Consider the following 21705-nt stretch of genomic DNA (forward strand, 5'->3'; position numbering starts at 1 on the left):
CTTTATTGAGTACCTGCTGGGTTCAGACAGTGTAGTAGGTGCTGGAGATGGAGTAAGGGTAGCAGTTGTGGGTGACAGCTGGCAGAGTCAAGACATATTTTGGTGATACTCTCTGAACAGAGTTGATGATGGATTGGATATGAGGATGAGGGAGAGATCAGTGTGAAGAAGGACTCCCTGAGTGTTGATGTGAGGAGCCATCAGACGCTTGGCACCGAAATTCCTCTCCTAGAGAGGGTGGTGTGGCCAGAATGCTGGGGCAGACTTCAACGCAAAAACTGCACAAAGAGGGCAGGGGTAGGAGAGGCCCTGGGAGGTGTTAGCCACTGAGCTTGAACCTTCGCATTTTTCTCTTTCTTAAAAGAAGTTACCATTAACCAGTACTTTCAATTTCTTCTCAACCTACCCAATGCCTTCTACCTTCCTGATACCCTACCTCTAATGGAATATGGGGAGAAGAAATTGACTTATTTACAATATTTAGCAAGCTGAGATAAAGTTTAGAAAGCCTGTTTGGCTTGGGACCCCAGAAGGCAAAGAGGTCCAGGTTCAATTCTGAGATAGCGGATATTATTGTTGCGGACAACTCCTTAAGGTTCTTGGATAGAGCTTTAAGGCCATGAGACCTGCATGATTCAGTGCAAGCAAATTCATAACTAGGGGGGTTTGGGGCTGGGCCAGTGGATAAACTTTTCTTTCAAACAAGTATGGAAGATTAGTGCTAAATTAAACTTTGGAGCTTGTCTCATTTAACCCCTCATTCTGGAAATACTTGAACTGAGGCTCAGAGAGGTTTAGGATTGCATAAAGTCACACAGCAGGTTGGTATGGCTTGGCATCCAGATGCAACTTTGCTTAAATAACTGTAAGTTTGGGTAGGGGAGGCTGGAAAAGCACCACATGAAAAGCTTTTAAAGAGTCAGGGCAGTGTTAGGAAGCACAGGCTAGCCAGGGAGTCTGCTGGAGGGTAAGGGCCTATGTCTTACAAACAGAATTGGCTCCTTTTACTAAGAAACTTGAATATCAAGCACAAATGGACTGAAGAGGCCAAAGTTAGGTGTGATTCAAGACCAGCCGGGACAACATGGTGAAACCCTATCTCTACTAAAAATACAAAAATTAGCTGGATGTGGTGGCGCACACCTGTAACTCCAGCTATTCAGGAGGCTGAGGCACGATAATTGCTTGAACCTGGAAGGTGGAAGTTGTAGTGAGCTGAGATTGTGCCACTGCACTCCAGCCTGGGTGACAGAATGAAACTCTGTCTCAAAAAAAAAAAAAAAAAAAAGTTATGTCTGAACTGACCAGAAGACAGAGTTCAGAGTTCAAGGCATCTGGCAGCCCCTGCCCTTGGAAAGCCCTCCTGCCAGGCACTGGACCCATCAATGCATGGTGGCTTGAGGGCTCTGCCTTTCTCTCTCTGTACCTCACCCACCTGTCCTGCTAGACATGGTACCATAGTGCCCATCCTCTGCGGCTGGCTGTTAGGCTAACTCTCCCCCTCTGCATCTGGACTCTGGCCCATAGGCATAGAAAGGGGGCTGTGTCTATACTCCATCTAGTCCAGTGGAGGTAACGCACGCTGGGTTTGGAGCGAGGACATGATGTGCGACCCACATCGGTCCCTTCCATCTGCGTGAAAAGGATTTTCTAGATGCAGTGGGCTGAGCACAATCATGAGAAACCACAGATTCATCCCATTGCAGCCTTGCTTTGGCGTTTTGATAGGCAACGTGGTGTTTGAGAGTAGAGGACTGCAACATTTTTCTTTGACATTTACCGTGGAGGCTCATATCTGGTGCTCCTTATGTCTGCCGAGGAGAGTTGGGAGAAGGTCAGGGCAGTAAGCTCTGGTGAGCATCTTGAGGTTAAACTCAACCCATTGCTGGGGAGTCCAAGCTCTGAGAGCCACCTGTGTGAGTCTTTTGATCTCTGATGTGCTACTTCTCTGAGTTCCAGTGAAGCTGTTGCTCAGTGGCTCAGAGTGTGGGCTCCTAGAATGTGTGATCTAGGTGAGGTCATTGCCACCTTGACCCTTTATAGTCAGGGCCTGGCCTGCCATGTCTGGCTGCATCTGGCAGAAGAAGGGAGGACACGCTCATCTACCATGGTTGCCTAGGGCCTTGGGAAGAGTGGGAGAGCTACCTATGCTGCGGGTGGGTTAGAAGGAGAAGGGCGGGGTGAGCCAGAATGAGCAGAGGGGCTCCAGAGGCGGATGGCTATGGACAGGTGGCAGTAGTTGCAGAGGAGAGGAGGATGATCCAGCATGCTAGAGTAGATATCTCAGTCTTGGTCCTGGTCAGGCCTGCATTTCAGCCTTGAGCCCTCTCAGGGGCCCAGCCAGCAATCTATGCCCCGCTGGCGCTGACCCCCTTGGCACTGGTTTGAATGCCATTTGTCTTTGTGTCTAATCTGCAACGTGTGCAGATGCAGAAGTGGCTCAATTGATGACCTGTCTTCTGGAGCACTCAGGGGATCCTGGGAGGCTCTGTTGCTCAGACATTTCAGAGGTGTTAAGAAGCCCTTGGTGGAGATCTGTGTGGGGAGGTTAATTATGACTGTCCCCCCACCCCCCACCCCCCACCCTTTTTTTTCCCTGTCTGGTAACCTTGGCTTAATTTAAGTAAGTTTTAAATTTCAAGCTGAGATAATGTTTAAGAACTGTAGTTCTTGAAAAATTAGCTCTCAGGGAAAGAAAGGAAAATTAACCCGAAGAGGCCAGTGTGAACCAGGCACTGTGCTAGGCATTGTTCCTGGTGTCATCCATTTGTTTCTTCACAGTGACCCTGGAGGGTGTTTGTTTGTTTAATCGCTCGATTGTTGGTTTGTTCATTCGTTCGTTCGTTCATTCATTCATTCATTCAATGTTTGTTGAGTGCCTAAGATGTAGCACTCAAGGCACCATGGTGTAGTGAGTACAGGGAAGATCAGGCTTTCTGCTTTCACAGAGCCATGATTCTAGTGAGAGGGGTGATAGACAATAAACACATAACAATTAGATAATTTCAGACAGAAGTGACTGCCAGGAAGGAAATAAAACAAAGTAAAGGGTGGGTGTGTGACTTTAGAGAGGTGCGGGGACAGCCCATCTGGGGAGATGACATCTGAGCTAAGACTTGAGGGATGAGAGAGCGAGAGCAACGGAAGAGCTGAGGAGAGCAAGTGCGGGCGTCTTGGGTGGGCGTGAACTAGGCTGGAGTGAGAGAGACTGTTTTGTTTGCTCCATTTTCCAGACAAGGAAACTAAAGCATAGAACCCAGCTTGTCCATAATTACCCAGCAAAGTGGAAGAGACCTTTCTCAGTCCAAACCCATGGTTTTTCTACTATAACCTGTTGCTGTCAATAAACTGCTAGCTGGGCTCCATTGTAACCAAGTGCTTTTCCTGCATCATCTTATGTAGTCCTTGTAAACTATCCTCAGACCTATTTTACAGATGAGGAAACTGGGCTTTGGGTCAAGCACCTTATCCATGGTCACACAGCCAGAAATCAGAGAATGTGGGATTCAAACTCCGATCTGTATGATGAACCCGCTGTGGCTTGTCACCACAACATAGGATGATAGATTCGTTTCCCATGGGCCAAGGGATATTTCCTCTCCTTTTAGAGTTGTGGGAGTTTGAGGCTTTTCCCACGTCACCCAGCCAGAAAGTGTGGGTCTCCCACCTCCTGGGCAGGGCTCCTTCATCTCCGAGTACTGCCTTTGTCCATGTCTGGTGGTCATGAGGGACTGTTTGGCCATGCCAGCACCACTCAAGGGCCTATTTGCCAATGTTTGGCCATAGAGGGCAAATTCTCAATCTTAGACAAGGGCTCCTTAAAAGGTAAATTATCAGAAAATAGACACTGAGCACCTGTTATAGGTTAGGAATTATGCTAAGCATTGGGAAAGAAAATAATGAGGTGAGTTTGGTTTATCTTGGTGATGAAAAGTATAATCTCCAAGGGTACCAGAAACACTTGACCCCACTGCCCTTCTTGTGCTGGGTAGAAAAGACCAGCTGCGCTCTCTGTGCCCTAAAGGATCTCACAGGCTAGGTGGCAACAAAGAGCAACACATATGACTGTAGTATGGTGTGGCAAATCTCATTCCTTTATCATTTTAAAAATCACTCTCTATTGAGCTTCTCTGCAGGGAAGGTGCTGCAGTAGGTGCAGGAGATACAGTGGTTCAAAGGGCAGACAAGGTCCTGTCTTTATGAAGCTCACATTTGGGGGAAATGAAAATATAAATACTAATAGGGATGAAGATATAAAGGAGAGGTATATGGCGCTATTAGAACCTAATGGGAGGTCCATCTTAGTTGCACGGGAGAAGGCTTCCTTACAGATGTGCTTTGACCTGACGGATGAATTGGAAGCCTGCGATCAAGGCAGCCCTAGGTTATTGGGGGAGCACCAACAAAGGCACCTAGCCCAAGCTGGGAGTATAGGTTAGGCTTCCTCCAGATGGAGAAGTCAAAGTCTACTGGTGAGAGGATGGCTTGGGTTTGGAGCTGGAGGATGTTATGACCAGTGGGAGCCATGTGTCATTTGGGTACCATTCCTGCTTGCTCTCTTTAGGAGACCCTCCTGCTCCACAAACTGGAGCTGCGGAAGTGTGGCAGTTTGTTTGTATCTTCTGTTCTCCACCTCTTTCCTTTGAGCTCTGCCCGTGGCTCTGTGAATACCAACGCCAGCATATAAATTATCCAGCAGGCCTCAGCCCTTGCCCAACCAGCCTCTTCGCTTAGTGGCGTGCATGCATAATCAATACAGGAGGCTGTCACTGCTTTTAGCTGGGGTGCTAGAAAAGAACTTCGGCTTTCAGAGCTTGGCTGCATGCCGGCATTTACTCCCCACGCCTCCCTCCTTCTTGCTTCTCTGGCTTTCTCCCAGTTCTGTAAGGCTGAGTGGCAAAAGGTTGCAGGTGGGCCATGGCTCCTGTGACTTACCCCAAACCCTCCTGTCCAGCAATTGGGGAGGTTCTTGGTTATGCTGTGGCTCAACCCAGAGAAGTCTTAGGCAACCAGCAGGCTGGGCCTCTCATGCTGCTTTCCTCTTGCTGATCTTGGCACTGCCAGAACTTCTGACCATGTCTAAAGTACCCAAGTCTTGGTAAACAGGCTGGCAAGAGTGGGTGTAAGCTCCCTTGCTTCCTTCCTGGTGGAGCAGTATTGGGTGGGACATTCTTAGCTCCCCACATCTTGATGGAAGGAGCTGGGTTGACCCTGACATGCCCCTCCATGGGGTATTCATGACCAAGTATTACTCCTTGGAGACATTACTGGGGTCATTTTCTTCCAGCTTCCTTCTCCTCTCCTGCTCAGATCAGGGAGGAGAGGGGATGGCTTCTAAAACACCTCCAGTCCATGGGGGATGTAGCTGTCTCCTGACACCTTCTACTTTATCCTTTTCTGTTGTCCATTCCAGAACCTTGATTGAGTGCTGCCTGTATATAAAGCAATATGAAGCATGGCACATGGTTCCCTACCCAGAGGCAGGAATCATTTGAAAATGTTTTCAGTCAAGAGATAAATATAATTCCGAAGGGATCTTTGCCCATCTTGGAAAGACACGACCAGGCCCTGCTCTCCACACTCATCCTGCGGCCACTGCCCTGTTGGTCACTGTATTGGCACAGCTCTGGGTGGGGAAATGCTCTGCTGGGATGGTTTCTATCTGGCACATGAGTTTGATTTTCTTTTTCTGTTCTCCTCCCTGCTCAGCCACAACCTCTTCTGAGAGAAGCTGCTCTTCGCATCATTCCGGATGAGTGAGCAGCTGCTTTGCTTTGTACCATGTCACCTGCCCCTGCCCTCTTCCAACCCCGTAATAGCCATGGCTTATTATGGCAGAGGTGAGCACACAGAACTGCCCAGCCATATCCTGGCTTGCAATTGAGAGCTTAAAAAAAGATGAGTCAGGTTGATTGTTCTGCTCCCTCAGGAGTTTAGAGTTGGAAAATTGAGCTGCTAGTGGGGATTCTTAAGCTCAAAGATCATGGAAAGGACTTAGTCTGAGTTGAAGTTAGGAGATGGTGACCCTCAGAGAGGGGAGGATGGTGCATGCTGCGAAAGCAAAGTGGCAGTATCATAAAGGAAAGGAAAGAGAAAAGAGGGTGCAGCCAACTCCTCTGCTAATGACTTATTGTCCTAGCCTGTCCCATTCCTTATATATGCACAACAATCTCTTATCCTACCTGTAGCTGGAGGGGACCTTTGCTTCTTGCAAATAAAAATTTATTAATAGTTCAAGTCTTCTTTGAGGTGTCCAGCACTTAGATGACACCAATGGAACAGAATTTTCTCAAATGAATGGGCTGAGAGTAAGATTTTGAGTTGTGTTTCCTTCCAGGGAGCATTCAGTCAAACCTCAGATGTTCTTTTCCTATAGCTTGAGAAAAATTCCTGGAAGATTCCTTAGCTTGGTTCATGGATGGCAGATTCCTGTGAGGGCCAGCTAATGGGCATGTCTTGGTTATATGGTGGCAGAGAAAAAAACCTCTGACCAGTTTCTGGCTGAGGAACAGGGCTCCTGGCTCCAAGGAACGTTCTAGTGATGGCAGAAATGGGAAAAGTGTTGAGATCAGCAGAGGCACATTGTCAGAGCTGCATTGTGGCTTAAAATGGACTTTGATGAGAGGCCAAGAGTAGATATCTAGAAAACATCAGGAGAGGCCTCTACTAAGGGAAGCAAGTGCAGCAGCCAGAGGGCAGGTGAGAATCTTGGCCAGAGCTGTTGGAGGTTGGATAAGGAGAAAGTGGGCACCCAGGATGTTCACTAAGGTGGTCCAGCCAGTTTGTCTGCAGAGGCCCATTTAGAATCTGAGACACCCCTCCCCCCCCCCCGCCACCCAACACACAGCCTTAGACACATGGCACTTTGAACTAGGTGTAGGGCATTCTGGTTTTTCTTGAAAGTGGCAATAATAAGAGCCTCTAACATTTATTATGCACTTACTGTGTGCTGGGTGCTCTGCCAAGTATTACATACACATCTGTATATTTTTTTATTCCTGTGAACAGATCTGTAAGGTAGGTATCATATTTCTCCATATTACAGATAAGGAAACTGGTGTTTTGAAAGCTTAACTGACTGTCCCAGGGCCACACAACTAGCTCCAGGTGAACTGGCATAATGTGGTTCCTGGCTTCTCTGACCCCATGCCAAGCTGTCAATGAACCCACTCTGCTATTTGGTTGGTTAATGTGCACTGGGCCTGGAACCTCAATTGGGGTTTGTTTCCTGGCTCTATCTGTGCCCCAGTGAACAAACCAGTCTCCCAGGAGGTCTGATGAACCCTGAAGGCTGTTGTGTTGGAAGACACCTGCTGATGCGAGCAGCTGCCTTGGCCTTTTCTGAGGTGGAAGCATTCCAACCTGCCGTGAGCCAGGGAGGAACTCCATACATTATGTAGGAGTGGCTCTCCCCCTGCAGTGAATATTGTAGACTTTTGTACCTGCAGCAGGCGAGTGTCAGCTGCTTTGGAAATGAAGCAAAGCCCTGGAAGAGGGGAATGAATGGAGAAGACCAAGGGTAAGTGCTGCTTTAGGGTCCCTCTCACCAGATTGTGACAGCTCCTGGCATTCAACAATCTCTGGCAAAGCTGGGGCAATGAGGTGCATCTCAGGAATAGTTTACTGTCAGAGGAGTGGTTGGAAAGTCCTTGCTGGTTCATCTGCTTTGTCTGGTTTGGGGGAACTTGGTACAGCACAATGGCAGGCGATCTTGGGAAGGAGGCCAACCCAAATCTTCAACCATCTGTTAATGGGGTAATAGGTTATGTTGTAGCATGAGTGAGTTGTCTTAATTGGGCAGAAACTTCAGATATGGTTGCCGATGCGGAAGGAGACTGAGCAACTGTGCATCGGTTGTGAATGTGCAACTTGGGGGATGGGGTTCATGGAAATGGATGTCAGTCTTACTGAAACTCCAGTGCGTGGTTCTCAAGGTCACCTGGGGTCCCAGAGTCTTCTGGGAACTTGTGTGAAATGCACATTCTCAGGCCCCACCCCAGACTTCCTGAATCTGACACTCTAGGGGTGGGACCCAGCAAGTTGTGTTTTTAGAAGCCTTTCAGGTGATTCTGATGCACATGGTTGAAAACCATAGCTGTAGAGTATGCTGGGGTAAGTGATGGTATGGTGTCCTAGACAGATCTTGCAGCTCTCAGGATGAGAAGAGAAAATCCTGAACTGACTTGATATTATGTAATTATTATATAATTAAAAGTGTGCTTAATACATCCTTTATGGATTAAGTCAGATTAATCACAATGGTTCTCCAGTATCTCAGGCAAAATTCCTGGGTCTAGCTACTCCCCTCATCCTTGTCATGCAAAGAACCTTCCCCCAGACTTCAGTGGGAGATCTATTGTTTGATCATGGGGTTTGGCAGGCACTTCGTTAAGGTGGTGTGATATAATTTTCTGGACCTAGGTTCTGGCCCTACTGTGTATCAGTCTCTTGAGCTATGGGGGGCCTCTCCCTGGTTCCAGGGCTCAGCTTCTTCATCCGTGAAATGAGGCTGGATTTGGAGCTCTTGAAGGTCCCTCCTCGGGGTGACACTCCATGGTTCTCAGAGATGTCCCAAGGAAAGGCCATGGTTACATCATGCTGGAAGCAGAAGTGTTGACACTGCCATATTTTCAACATTAATATTGGAAGCGACAGCCTGCTGGCCATCTGGAAGAATCTCTCAGGGCACTGAAGACTCTGGACCCTGATTTCAGAACTGCATTTTAGGACAGGTGCCTCATTAATAGGAATGACTTCTTCCTCGAGATCGTAGCCAAAACAGGCTCCCTGACTTTGTACAGCCTAAATTCTCCACACTGTCAAGCTGTTTGAACTCTGTGGTCAATCTCTACAAAAGGGCAGGCCCCTAACCCCATGTCTTCTCCATCTGGCCGCTCTGGGGCTTACAGATCTGATGGCTTCTGCTGGGCAACTTTGATGGAAATGCATGTCCAGATCTCGAGCTGGTGCAGAAAAGGTGGTGAGAGGCACCCAGCCTGCTCACGTTCTGTCCTTCCTTGGCCGTAGACACTGTTCAGGCATGGGGGCGGTGGTGAAGAAGCAAGAAGCTGGGAGTTGGAGCAGGGGGAGCCTGCATTGAGGACTGGTTGTACTCCCTTGGCTTGCATGGGACTTCTATGTCAGAGTGAGAGAACACGCACAAATCTGCTGCAATTGACCTTTTAAGTCAACCCGTTGCATATGTTTGCTACACGAAGGGGCTGCTGACAAGTCTCGGGCTGGAGACAGAAGGTGGAGAAGAAAGGAGAAATCTCACCACCACGGGCTGGTGAGACAGAGCAGTGGGCAGAGACAGAGCCGTGGTGATGCTGTCAGCCGCTCCGACGTGCTGTTCTTCCATCTTCTCCGATGACGCGTGTCTGAAGTGTGACTTGGAGGCCGCAGGAGGAAAGTGCGATGAGCCTGCACCATTTAAAGCCTGTCTCTGAGGAAGGTCGCCAGGGCGGAAATTGGCTACAGCGACCAAGGCCATTGAATCTAAGGTCCATTTCTGGCTAGGGCTTCAACCAAGGGAAGAATGGGTGGCTGGTTCAGGTGCAGCCCAGAATGAAAGCAGTGAGGAGGGAGAAACTCCCATAGCTGCCATGGGTGAGCTGCCATGGGTGAGCCGCGGCATGCCTTCCAGGATCAGAGAGCCAAGTGCCATCCTCGGTGAAGTAGGAGGGGGAAACGAAAGGCTGGGTCATTTGAGACAAGCATGCCTCCATTACCCTGCCTGAAAACGAAGGGAACACCTGTTCTTGTCTGCGGTCAGAGAGGATTTGACAGAATTTTTAAAGTAAAAAGTGAAATGAAATTTAAATCAGCCTCTGCAAAAGGACTTTGTGGATTTCCTGTCGGTTAAAGATGTGGCAGCATTATTGTTCCTGTTTCTGGAGATGTCAAGAGTAAAATGGTGTGACGTTTGTCAAGTGCTTGGACTTACTGTAACCAGACATGCTGCCGGGGGCCTTCCCTGAAGGTCACCTGTCAGGGCTGTAAAGTCGGGGGATGTGGGGATGGGAGGAGGTCAGCTAGGTCACCTGAAAGTCCCTCCTAGGTCTGTGAAAAATCTGTTAGATGGAAAAATAAATGGCAGGGATGGGCTTTCTGTTTCTATGTGTGTTGGCCAGGTGGGCTAAACAGATCTCTCATATCAAGGCCAACCCCTCACTGACACCCTGCGAGGGAAAACTTGGTTGCTGGGGGTGGGGACAGTGTCCCTGCCAACTGTTAGGAGTCCCTGCCCTTTTCCATGGACAAGGGCAAGACAGGAAAAGGGGACCAATTTCCGAGTACTGTGTGCTAGACTCAGGTTTGTGATGTATATTGTTTTAGTTTTATAATCCTAACCCAATGCCATAGGTAGAATTAGCATTTTCGTATTACATATGAGGACACAGAGGGGCAGAGCCATTAGAACACTAGAATAAAGCAACACAGCTAGCCAGCAAGTAGAGATAGACATCCAGGACCACAGCCTAGTTGGGGCTACCATCCCCTTCTACTTCTCTGGCTGGGGATGGGGCTTGTTGGCTCGTTGAATACATGGGCATGTCAAGGCTCATATCTGAGTCCCCATGCCTTTCTCTTTACACATGAGATGTTTCCTCTTACACTTATGTCCATAGAGAGGGCTTTCCCCTGGGAATGTGCCCTGGGGGCCTGAGGCTGTGAGTTACTGTGCAGATGTGAAGTACCAGGTGTGCTGAAGGCAGGTTGGTTTGTGAGAGGGGGCAACTCCTTTGTTTCACCCCCAACCCCCATATGAGATGAAGCTTCCTAGGGCCCAGGGGCAATATTACCAATAATTACTCATTGTTGGCATTTTGGAGCTAGGTAAAGCATTCTCCCATTGCTACTGTTTCAGGGTTAGACATCAGTGACGAGTAGCCTGGGATATGGCACTGGCTCCCAGGTATGATGTATTTCTTTGATCCTAGTCTTTTTCAGCTGCTCGGCTCAGTTTCAAAACTGGGTGGGAAATGTCACAGGCTCATTTTCTAGTTGTTTTTCTTCTGTCCCCTGAGGGGTATGGCCACATGCAGAGAGGTAGAAAGGAGGGACAGGAAATGGGACCAATCCACCTGTGTTCGGAAACCTCAGTTAGTGTTGCTTTATTTCCTTCACCAATCTGATAAGGTTTTCCGTTACCACTGTTAGTACATAGTACTTTATGTGATACAAATGATAAACACTAATACTGAAAACTTTAAAAAGTCAGAAAAGCACAGAGACAGAAGCAAAAAAATCAGTATTTTCCTACCACATACCATTGTTGACATTTTGGTGTAGGTCCTTCCAGGTGTGTGTGTATGTGTGTGTGTGTGGTTTGTGTATGTGTGTGGTTTGCGTGTCTGTATTAGATTGTATACACTTCTTTTTTTATTTGTTTACAGAAACACACTGTGTTGTCTGATTTTTTTTCCTGATTTTAGTGTTATAATGTGAGCTTGTTACTGCGCCAGTAGGTATTCTTTAACCTTTTATTGAAAGGGTTGTAAAGGTATAAAGTACTCCATTACGGAGATGTAACAATTTACTTTATTCCTTATTGTTGGATATTTAAATTCTACATTTTCTATATTTAAAAATAATATTGTTCCTCCCGCTAAAGTTTATGCCATATTACCATCCCACCTGCAGGGTATAAGAATTAACATTTTCCAGCCCCTTTTTTTTTTTTTTTTTTTTTTTTTTGAGACGGAGTCTCACTCTGTCGCCCAGGCTGGAGTGCAGTGGCGCGATCTCGGCTCACTGCAAACTCCGCCTCCCGGGTTCACGCCATTCTCCTGCCTCAGCCTCCCGCGTAGCTGGGACTACAGGCGCCCGCCACCACGCCCGGCTAATTTTTTGTATTTTTTAGTAGAGACGAGGTTTCACTGTGTTAGCCAGGATGGTCTCGATCTCCTGACCTCGTGATCCGCCCGCCTCGGCCTCCCAAAGTGCTGGGATTACAGGCATGAGCCACCGCGCCCGGCCCTCCAGCCCCTTTATAATGTATTTTTGCTAAGCCTGGCCTATTAGATAGGCCTAAAAAAATGACATTTTTTTTTTTGTTTTAACCTTGGCCAGTTCTAAGAAAGAGCACGAGCATGTATGAATGGGCTCTTCAGGGGTGTGAGGAAAAAATATGTTTGCCCCCTTGGTTTGTTTTTCTTTATTTGCCTCTTGGTTTTTCCTTTGTCAGAGTAATGCAGAAACACTAGATCTCCACCCTAAGAAAAAAGGTATATAAAAATATATTTAGGGATATTTCTCACAGTTTTATTTATAATGTTACTGTGAGAAAAGTTTTAAAAAGTTGAAATATCTTAAGTTCTTAGGATGGGGAATTACTTAAATTAATGGTGGTAATGAAATATTATGCTATCATCAAAATAACTTAATGGTGTAGGGAAAAATCAAGCTATAAACTATGTATATTATGATCTAAATTAAATAATATGTGCATAGAAAAAAGACTACGAAGGTTAATGTTAATCATTTCTAAGTGGCATAATTGTGCTTTTTCTCTTGTATTTTCAAAAATTTCTAACAGGCACATGTATTATTATTATAATCCTACACAAAACAAATGTTAGCATAAATTCTAAAACATCATACATGGCAATAAAGAGCTGTAAGTAACTGGGTTTTGGGTCACTTGGATTCTACTGAGGACTTTGTAGGTGATGGAGCCTTTTCATGTTCTTTGAGGTTTGTGGAGTTCTTTGGAAGTTTTCAGGACCATTTCATAGGAGGGGCTTCTAGGAGGCCAGAGTCGAAGTGCGGAGACCAAGAGTAGCTTTCTATCTGACCTTCTGCCCTTTGTGTTGATGGGGGCACAGGTAGTGCAGGAGAAACCTATTTAGGTGCCCGCTGCCCCAGCCCACAGGGCACGCTGAACATTCCACCCAAGGTACCAGTGGATCTCAGGATGACTGCAGTTGGCGTTTGGAGACTGAAGGGCTGGGGATGCCAGAGGGTTAATGTCTAAATATCATTGCGAGGACTGATTGGATGTGTTTAAGTATTTCTGACAATGACAAGCATAATGGGGACAGAATTCTGTGCCAATCCCTTTACCTACTGATGAGGAAATGGAGGTCTGAGGGGATTAAGTCACTTGCCCATGCAAGCATCTTTATTTTTCTTTCCCAACCCAGAGTACCACTGGCATGGTGCAGTATGTCATGTGTTGGGTCTTTTCAGATTGGCTGAGATGATGCACGGCACACTTGGATGTTGTTGAAGTACTTACACTTTGCTTGGGTAGAGTTTGCATGAAAGAGCATTATTTAACTCTTTGAGTAGTAGGATTGGGCTTCCTGGAGGAATTGAGGTGAAAGATCAAAAAGTTGATTGTGGCTTGGCTTAGGCCAAGAGGGTAAAGAGGAGTATTCCAGGTAGAGGGAACAGTCTGTGCAGAGGTGGAGGGACAGCAGGGTGCACTAGAGACAAAGATTGCTGAGGGAAGAGCCAGCTGCAGGATGAGAGGGATGCATCTAAAGAGGTGGCAGACAGCTGGGAAAGGGCCTTACCTGCCAGGCCAGAGTTTGGACTCCATGTTGAGAGCCACCAAGAGTCACTGAAGAGCTCTAAGGAAACGAGTTGTGTGCTCGAACTGAAGTTATGCCAAGATCACTTTGGCTCCAGTGTGGGAATGGGTGAGAGAGGACCAGGGCTGAGTGCAAGGAGATAAGTGAAGAGTCTAGGTCAACAATTCAGGTAAGAGATGGTGATGGAGTTAAGTGGCAGTGAGGATAGAAAGGGGTAGGCAGGCAGAAGGGAAGAGTTTGTGTTGAGCAATTGGGAGGTTGTGGGTGCCATTTGATGAGGCCAAGAAACCAGATCACAAAGCAAATGTGGAGGCTGCTGGGAGGTTGATGAATCCAGGTTGGGGCATATTGTGTTTGTGGTACCTGTGGGGCACAAAAGTGGAGATGCCCTGTCTTTTTGTTTTGTAAAGTACCCAGTAGAGGCTCACTTTTTTCCTCTGACACCATGGAGGAGTTTCTCTATGTACAATGAGACTTGTCTTCCAAAACCTTTTCATGACTGCTTTTCCCAGGTGCTCACACCATTCCTGTGAAGTGGACTAGGGGAGCTTTTCTCAATGCAGAGTGTTCAGACACAGTATCCCATGAAATGGTGTTCGTGTTTTCTTGGAATACAGCCATGCAGGGGGTTTCCACACTGTGGTTGGATCACTCATACCCCAGGAATGGCAGGTTTCTCCTCCTCTAGTCTGCCCAGAGGAGGGGGACCTGAGTAGGGAAGAAACTCTCTCTTGTGCCCTGAGAAGAATGCTTCTGTCTCTGTAAGTAAAGAGGGACAAAGGCCCAGAGAGCCCAAGAGAGAAAAAAAAAGAGTGAAAGGCTGAGATGAGATTGCTCCCATTGCTTAACTAGTGGCCTCCTTGGTTGGTAGGGCAGCTGGCAGGACTACCGCCTGCACTCCTTCCCGGGAGTTACTGTCCTGAATGTTCTCAGGGTGGTTACACAGACTCATCTTGAGGTCACTTCATCCTGTTTCATAACTGGCAGGGATGTTGGAGATTATGGAGTCCAAACTGTGGCTCAAAGTGGGTGGTGAGCAACTTGTCCAAGGTTACACAGTGAGTTGGCCTCCAGGCTTCTTTTCCTGTTTTACCACATCAGACATTTTTTTTTGTTTGTTTTTTGAGATGGAGTCTTGCTCTGTTGCCCAGGCTGGAGTGCAGTGGTGAGATCTTGGCTCACTGCAACTTCTGCCTCCCGGGTTCAAGCGATTCTCCTGCCTCAGCCTCCTGAGTACCTGCGATTACAGGTGTGCACCACCATGCCTGGCTAATTTTTGTATTTTTAGTAGAGAAGGGGTTTCACCATGTTGGCCAGGCTGGTCTCGAACTCCTGACCTCAAGTGATCAGCCCATCTTGGCCTCCCAAAGTGCTGGGATTACAGGTGTGAACCACCACACCCGGCCTCCCCACATTGGACTTTCTAAGGAATATTACCTAGCCACAGATCTACAGGTTGTGTTTATTTCTTAAAGCCTATGAAAACCCACCCCTTCTTTTTGGTTTGTTTCTTTTATACGACCCTTAAATGTCTTTCTCCAGAGCCCTGCCACCCACCTTCTTCCTGTGCACTCTACCTTTTCTCTCTGTGATATCTTTTCTAATCCTATGCTTTTCACTACTATTCAAGGGTGGATGACTCCCCAATTGATACCTCTAGCCTGGAACTCTCTCGTACACCTTATATTACTGGGCTTCTGGTCCTCTCCACCCACAGGCACATCAGGATTGACAGCTGCAAAACCAACAGTGTTGGCTTCAGAGCTACACAGGCAACTCCTACTTGTTCTTACAATAGAGAATCCATAGTAAGTTGAGAATTAGACTTAACACACCCAAGTCTGCGTGTCATCATTTCCTGCGTATCTGAGTGGGTAGCATCTCCATCTATCCAGGAATCTGAGCTGGAAAGGTGGAAGCCAATTTCAATATCCCTCTTTCCCCACCACGTTAGTCATCACGCCCTTTTGGTTCTTCTTTTAAAATATCTTTGAACTCCACTTGTTCCTCTGTGTCTTTCTTGCCGATGGGCCATTATTAGCTTTCAACAGAACACTTTGGTGCCTTCTTGGGGGGTCTTCCTACCACCCATTCTTTTTTTCTTCCATTTTCTTTTTTCCTGACATACGGTGGTAGACATCTTAAGGAAATAAAGCTAAGCACAGCATTCCTTGTGTGAAATACTGCCTTGCCTGTAAAATCTCATTAATGTAGCCTAGGCAGTGGCTAATAGCCTGGACTCTGGAGTCAGACTGCCTAGGTTTAAATTTCTTCTACTTGCTGAGTTAGCATAGGTGGGTTATATAATCTGTCTGTTCTTCAATTTTCTCACCTATAAAATGGGCGATAATATTAATATATAATTTGTAGGGTGTTAGAAGGATTCAATGAGTTAATATTTGTGATATGCTTAAAAAAGTGCTTAGCACATAGTAAGTACTACTTATGTAGTACTTACTATGTGCTTTGTTAGTGTGTGCCTTATTAAATAAATATATGTCCTTAGCTTGACCTAGAGGCCTTTCAAAACTGGACACTGTTGACCTCTCCAAGCTCAAGTTCTCTATCCTCCTGCCCTTGACACTGTGCCTCCAATAAAACTCAACAGTTTGCCATTGTTCAATACCATTGTACTTTTCCTTGTGTTTCCTTTTGTCCCTGGATTCTTCTTCTTCACTCTTCCCTCCCACCTCTCCTCCCCCTTATAATCCTTCAAATCAGTTATTCATCTTTTAAAATTCAGATCAAATGCCTCCTATCTGAGGCCATCCCTATACCAGTGGACACAGATAACACTTCTTTCCCTGAGCTACTTCTCTGCCCATGTGTGTTTTATTAGAGTGACGAGGCTGGAGCCTCTGGAGTGGGACAGACATAATTCTAATTCTGATTTGACCACCTCCAAGCTCTATGACTCTGGGCAAGTTACTTAACCTCTCTGAGCCTCATCTGTAAGATAGGAGTAGGTTACCTACTTGATGAGGCTATGTGAGGATTATATGGCCGTGTGTGTACTGAGTGCTGGGTCCAACTCTCAGCACATGGTAAGCTCACAGCAAGTACTGTATTGTTATGATTTCCACTAATACAGCCATTATGTGCTATTTAATTTGTAGTTCGCATATGTGTCCCCATGACGGTTGGGGCCCTGTTTTACTAAGCTTTATAATCCCAGTATCTCCTGTAGTAGATGATCACTAATATTGACAGTTACCTGAACTTCTGGGCCTCAACACTCATCTTCCCACTTGAGATAAAATCAGTGTCTTGGCCACACAGACCTCCCAAGCCTTGTCCCCAGCAGGTTGGTTTTGTTTTCTTGAAGCTTGTCTGAAGGAGATAAGTCTGCACCTGGGAGGTGACAAGATGTTCTAAACCAAGCAGGTGGTGTGCAGCAAGGTGTGAAGGCTTGCTTGGGAGATGTGGCTGGAGGTGTGAGGGGGGCCTGAGACCTTGGTGGGCAGGACTGTGCCAGCTGTGGGAAGAAGAGGCAGGTGAAACAGGAAGAGCATGGAGAACCTGAGGTAAAGGAGAGGGCAGCCAGGGGTGGAGGATTGCGGAGCAGGGCTGAAGGAGAACACAGAGGTTGGACAGGTCTGCTCTCAGGGCCGGTGCGATTACCTCGTCCATCTTCCTATCTGCTCATGTGCTATATTAGTCTGTTCTCACACTGCTATAAAGACATGTCTGAGAACAGGTAATTTATAAAGAAAAGAATTTTAATTGACTTACAGTTCGGCATGGCTGGGCAGGCCTCAGAAAACTTACAATCATGGCAGAAGGGGAAGAGGCACATTTTACATGGCATCAGGTAAGAGAGAGCTAGCAAGAGCAGGGAGAACTGCCTTATAAGCCCATCAGATCTCGTGAGAACTCACTACCACGAGAACAGCATAGGGGAGCCACCCTCATGATCCAGTCACCTCCCACCTGGTCCCTCCCTCAACATGTGGAGATTATGGGGATTATAATTTGAGATGTGATTTGGGTGAGGACACACAGCCAAACCATATCATGTACCTTGCTGAGAAGGGGGCTTTCCCTTAACCCTTTGTTTTAAATTGCAATCCTCTCCCTCAGCACTCTTAATTCCTTCTTATCTACTTTATTATTTTTTCCTGAGTACTTGTCACCATTGGGCATACTATTTGTTATATTTATGTATTTGCTTATTATCTGTCTCTCTCCACTAGAATTTAAGAGCCACAAAGGCAAGTATTTTAATCTGTTTACACTGATGTGTCATCAGCACCTAGAACGTTGCCTGACACATAATAAGTGCTTAACAAATATTTATTGAATGAATGAATCCCACCACACAAGGATCACTGCCTGTCTTAGTCCGTTCAGGCTGCTATAAGAAAATCCCTTCGACTGGGTAATTTAGAAATGACAGACATTTTTTGCTCATGGTTCTGGAGAGTGGGAAATCCAGGATCAAGTTGCCAGCAGATTCAGTGTCTGGTGAGGGCCAGTTCTTCTAGGTGGTGTCTTCAATGTGTGCTCACATGGCAGAAGGGCCAGAAGGGATAAATAAGCTTCCTCTGGCCTCTGCTGTAAGGGCACTAATCCCGTTCATGAAGGCTCCACCCTCGTGACCCAATCACCTCCCAAAGGCTCCACCTCTTGTTATCACACTGGGGATGATTTCAACATATAAACTTAGGTGGGGGAATGTGAGCATTCAGGCCATAACACTGCCATTTATATTTTTGTGTTCATTCATTTAGTAAGTAGGTTTCCAAAAATTTGTTTGAGGTGTAAGCCATGTACAATAAAGTAGTACTTCAATTTTCTAAGTGTACAATTTGAGTACTGGCAAATGTATACACCTGTGTAACAAACACCGTAGTCAAGATAGAGAACATTTCCGTCACCCCCAAAAAGTTTTTCTGTGCCTCTTGGTGGTCAGTTGCTGTCCCCACCCCTGGCCCCAGGCAACCACGGATGTAGTTTTTGTCATTATTTATGGACTTTTCTGTTTCCAGAATTTGATGTAATGGACTTATGTCTTGTTTTGCTCAGCATAACATTTTAAAGATTTATCTATGTTGCAAGCAGACGTGGTAAATCTGATTTTATTGTCGAGCAAATCATTTTTTTAATTTGCTTTGTGGTGTTTTTGTGACCACCAGGGAGCATGTGCTGTAGATCCAGGCTGCCTGGTTAGAGTTTTGGCTTCACCACTTACCAGCTGTGTGGCTTTGGGCAGTTTTATTCTCCCAGTGCCTCCAGCCACTCATCTGTTAAATGGGGTAATGATCATACCTACCTTATAGTATTCCAGAGAGAAGAATTAAATGAATTAGACACATAAAGTGCTTAGAATGTGCCTGGCACATAGTGAGTATTCAAAAATTGTTAGCTGTTATTACTTCCATTTTGCAAATGAAGAGAAAAACTCCGGAGGCACAGAAAAGTTGTTTGTCCAGTGTTATTTGGATTGTAGGAAGAATTAGAATTGAGATCTGTCTGATTTCACTCTTTGTCCTGTCACCTCCTAGAGTCTGGTCTTTCTCTTTTGGGCTAGGCTCTTGTGGGTGGCACACACAGAAGGGGGATGAAGGGAAAAAGCAGGTACTCAGCTTGGGGGATGTCTGAATCCTACCTCAGTGTTCACTTAGTTTTTCTCTACCATTTCACCCTCCCCACCACTGTGGGTAGAGTTTCACCCCCTCCTCTGGTCTGCCAGCGGTGGAGTTGGGCCTTCTTGCCCTTTGCTCTCCTCCTGGGCCCTCTCAGGCAGCTGAGCCTTGCATCAGGAACACCTCTTGCAATCACACAGCATCAGCCCTGTGAGAAGCTAATTTGATAAACCCCACTCCAAAGCTCATTGAACCTGTCTATAACGATGCTTAATTAAAGTGCAGAAACTTTGAAGAGATAGCAAGTTACTGCTTAATGCAATACCAGAGTGCCACTATTCTACCGTCTGCCTCTTTCTCTACAGTAATTGCTTCCTGACATTTGTTTATTTTAATTAGGAGAGCAGTCTTGATCAAGAGGGAGGGCAGGCAGGGTCAGAACTGTTAGGGAGGAGGAAGAAAGTGGAAAAGGGGGGCTATGCTGTTGTAGGGGTGGCCTGAAGGGGAATCACTGTTGTCTTCATGGTATAAGTGGTTTTATCTTTCCATAGGGATGGAACTGTAGAACTTCCTCCCTACAGTGAAAGCATAAGGCTGACTCTGGGATCATATGTTTAGGGTCTGGGGGTGTCCTTTAGAAAGTATGGGAGCTTCTTGGCTAGCAAATGGAGCCTCCTACTTTGTTAGAAGGGAAAGTATAGATGGAGCTGGCAGATCTCAGAGTGGTGTTCTGAGCACAACTAACTAGATTACTGTGACTCAGTGGAGACACTTCTAGTACCAATAGGGTCTCAGAGCTGAGAGAGAGAGATGGTCATTCATATCTGTTAGTTCTAATGGTTCTCACTGGTGGTTTCACAGTGTGTCTGGTTATCTTTGATTGCATGCTGGTCATTGCACATGAAAATGATTTATAAGTATAACTTAAGCCTGAGATGATGAAGGTGCCTTCCTCTACAGAACAATTTTATTTTATTTTTCTGGCAGACACTTGAGGGCACTATAAATCTTGCCCCCACCCTTAAATGAAATTAATGGCTTGAGGCTTCCTCAAAAACAAGTGATTCAAACCCAGTCTGTAGATTCTCTTGAGGACTAGTCAATTTCTGATTTATCCTCACCCTTAGGGGCCCAGCTTATTGTGAGGAGGGTCTACTTTTGGTCTCCCCATTTCATGTGGGTTCTGGTTGTGGATTTTTTTCTCTCTTGCCCTGCCAGGCTGTCAAAATAAAGATCAAATTTGCCAGACTCACAAGATGTCTTCAGGGCAAAAGTGATTTTCATACTTGTCTGGATTCCTGTTTCCTTTCACTTTTAGACTAGTCTTTCCTTACTATCTGATCAGCATTTTGGTGATTTTAAGAAGATACACTGTGCTTTTTAATCCAGATCTTTAGTTGTTTTTAATGGTAATAGCCTGCCATTACCAGAAGGAAAAAGTCCCCTGGTAGCAGTTTTTCAATTAGATATATTTTTACTTTTGGTAGTGGAACTTTTTTTTGGTCAAATGAAATCTTACATAGAATCTCAACACCAAAAACAAAACAAAATGAAATAAAAAAAGTGGAGCTTTTCTGGTTAAAATGTGGTTTGGGGGTCTCCAGGGCCTGCCAACTAGGCCTCCCTTTTGTTAGACCCACTTAGAGCATCTCTAAGGACCTGGGTTTTATGGACATGGCTTGAAAAACTGTTCTGAGGAGCTCCCTGGTTTGGCTGATTTTGAGGAACCACAGCTTTGGCAAAACTCATCTAGTGCTTTCCTTGGAAACAAATAGTTCTTGATAGTTTAGGATGGCTAGAAGCCTAGGCCTTGGGCAGCATGCTACAAGAAAGGACAGGATGTGCTGCCTGAGTCCCAGAGAGCCCCTGTGGAAGTCAGGCCAGGTTAGTGGGGATCATCTTAGTCCTCTTAGGAAGACTGATCTGAGATGGGGGGAAGAGAATGGAAGGGGAATTAGGATGAGTTCTCCAAGAAGCAGACATCAAAACAGGATTGATTAGACCTGCAAGAATCTTATTGAGGGAGATGCGTATGTAGGATTAAAGGAGAGGGAGCAGGAAGGAGGGAGAGTGTTCAGACCTTGATGCACACCTGACTCCGGTGAAAGGAGACAGCAAGGAAAGATTGAGTAGGAAGAGCCTCCTCTGCAGCCCAGCTCTGAGAAAGTCTCAGCCAGGCTGATAGGAAGTCCCCAAGCAAGAGTTGATTGTTAGAGGAATCCTGAATTGGATGGGAATGGATTGGCATGAGTACTCCAGTGTGCTTGGTTGTTGGCTGGAAACAGCTTTTGGGGGAGTGGCCGCAATGTGAATGCAGTGATGGATCCAAAAGGTGGTAGCTGTGCTGTTGTCAGCTCTGCTCTCTGTGGCATGTCCTCTTGAAAGAGATCTCAGTGATGCACTTCCATGGCTACCCTCATAGGGGAGGGCCAGGCCACCCAGAGAGCAATGAAGCATTTGCTGAAACACAGCGAGAGGGGAGGGAGAGCAAAACATCTTTTTCCAGACCCGGGGACAGCTATAGTGAACTGTTGTCTGTTTATTCACCAGAAACTCAGTGTCCAAGCAAGTGGGATTTG

General features: G+C 46.3%; 1 protein-coding gene across 34 annotated transcripts in view; it reads left to right on the plus strand.

The window, feature by feature from the left end:
* Nucleotides 1–21705, plus strand: part of NRXN3 (neurexin 3) — a 1705132-nt gene that overhangs the window by 22103 nt on the left and 1661324 nt on the right. The window lies entirely within an intron of this gene.

The sequence above is a fragment of the Gorilla gorilla genome, chromosome 15 (assembly GCF_029281585.2).
Source record: "Gorilla gorilla gorilla isolate KB3781 chromosome 15, NHGRI_mGorGor1-v2.1_pri, whole genome shotgun sequence".
Taxonomy (NCBI): Eukaryota; Metazoa; Chordata; class Mammalia; order Primates; family Hominidae; genus Gorilla; species Gorilla gorilla.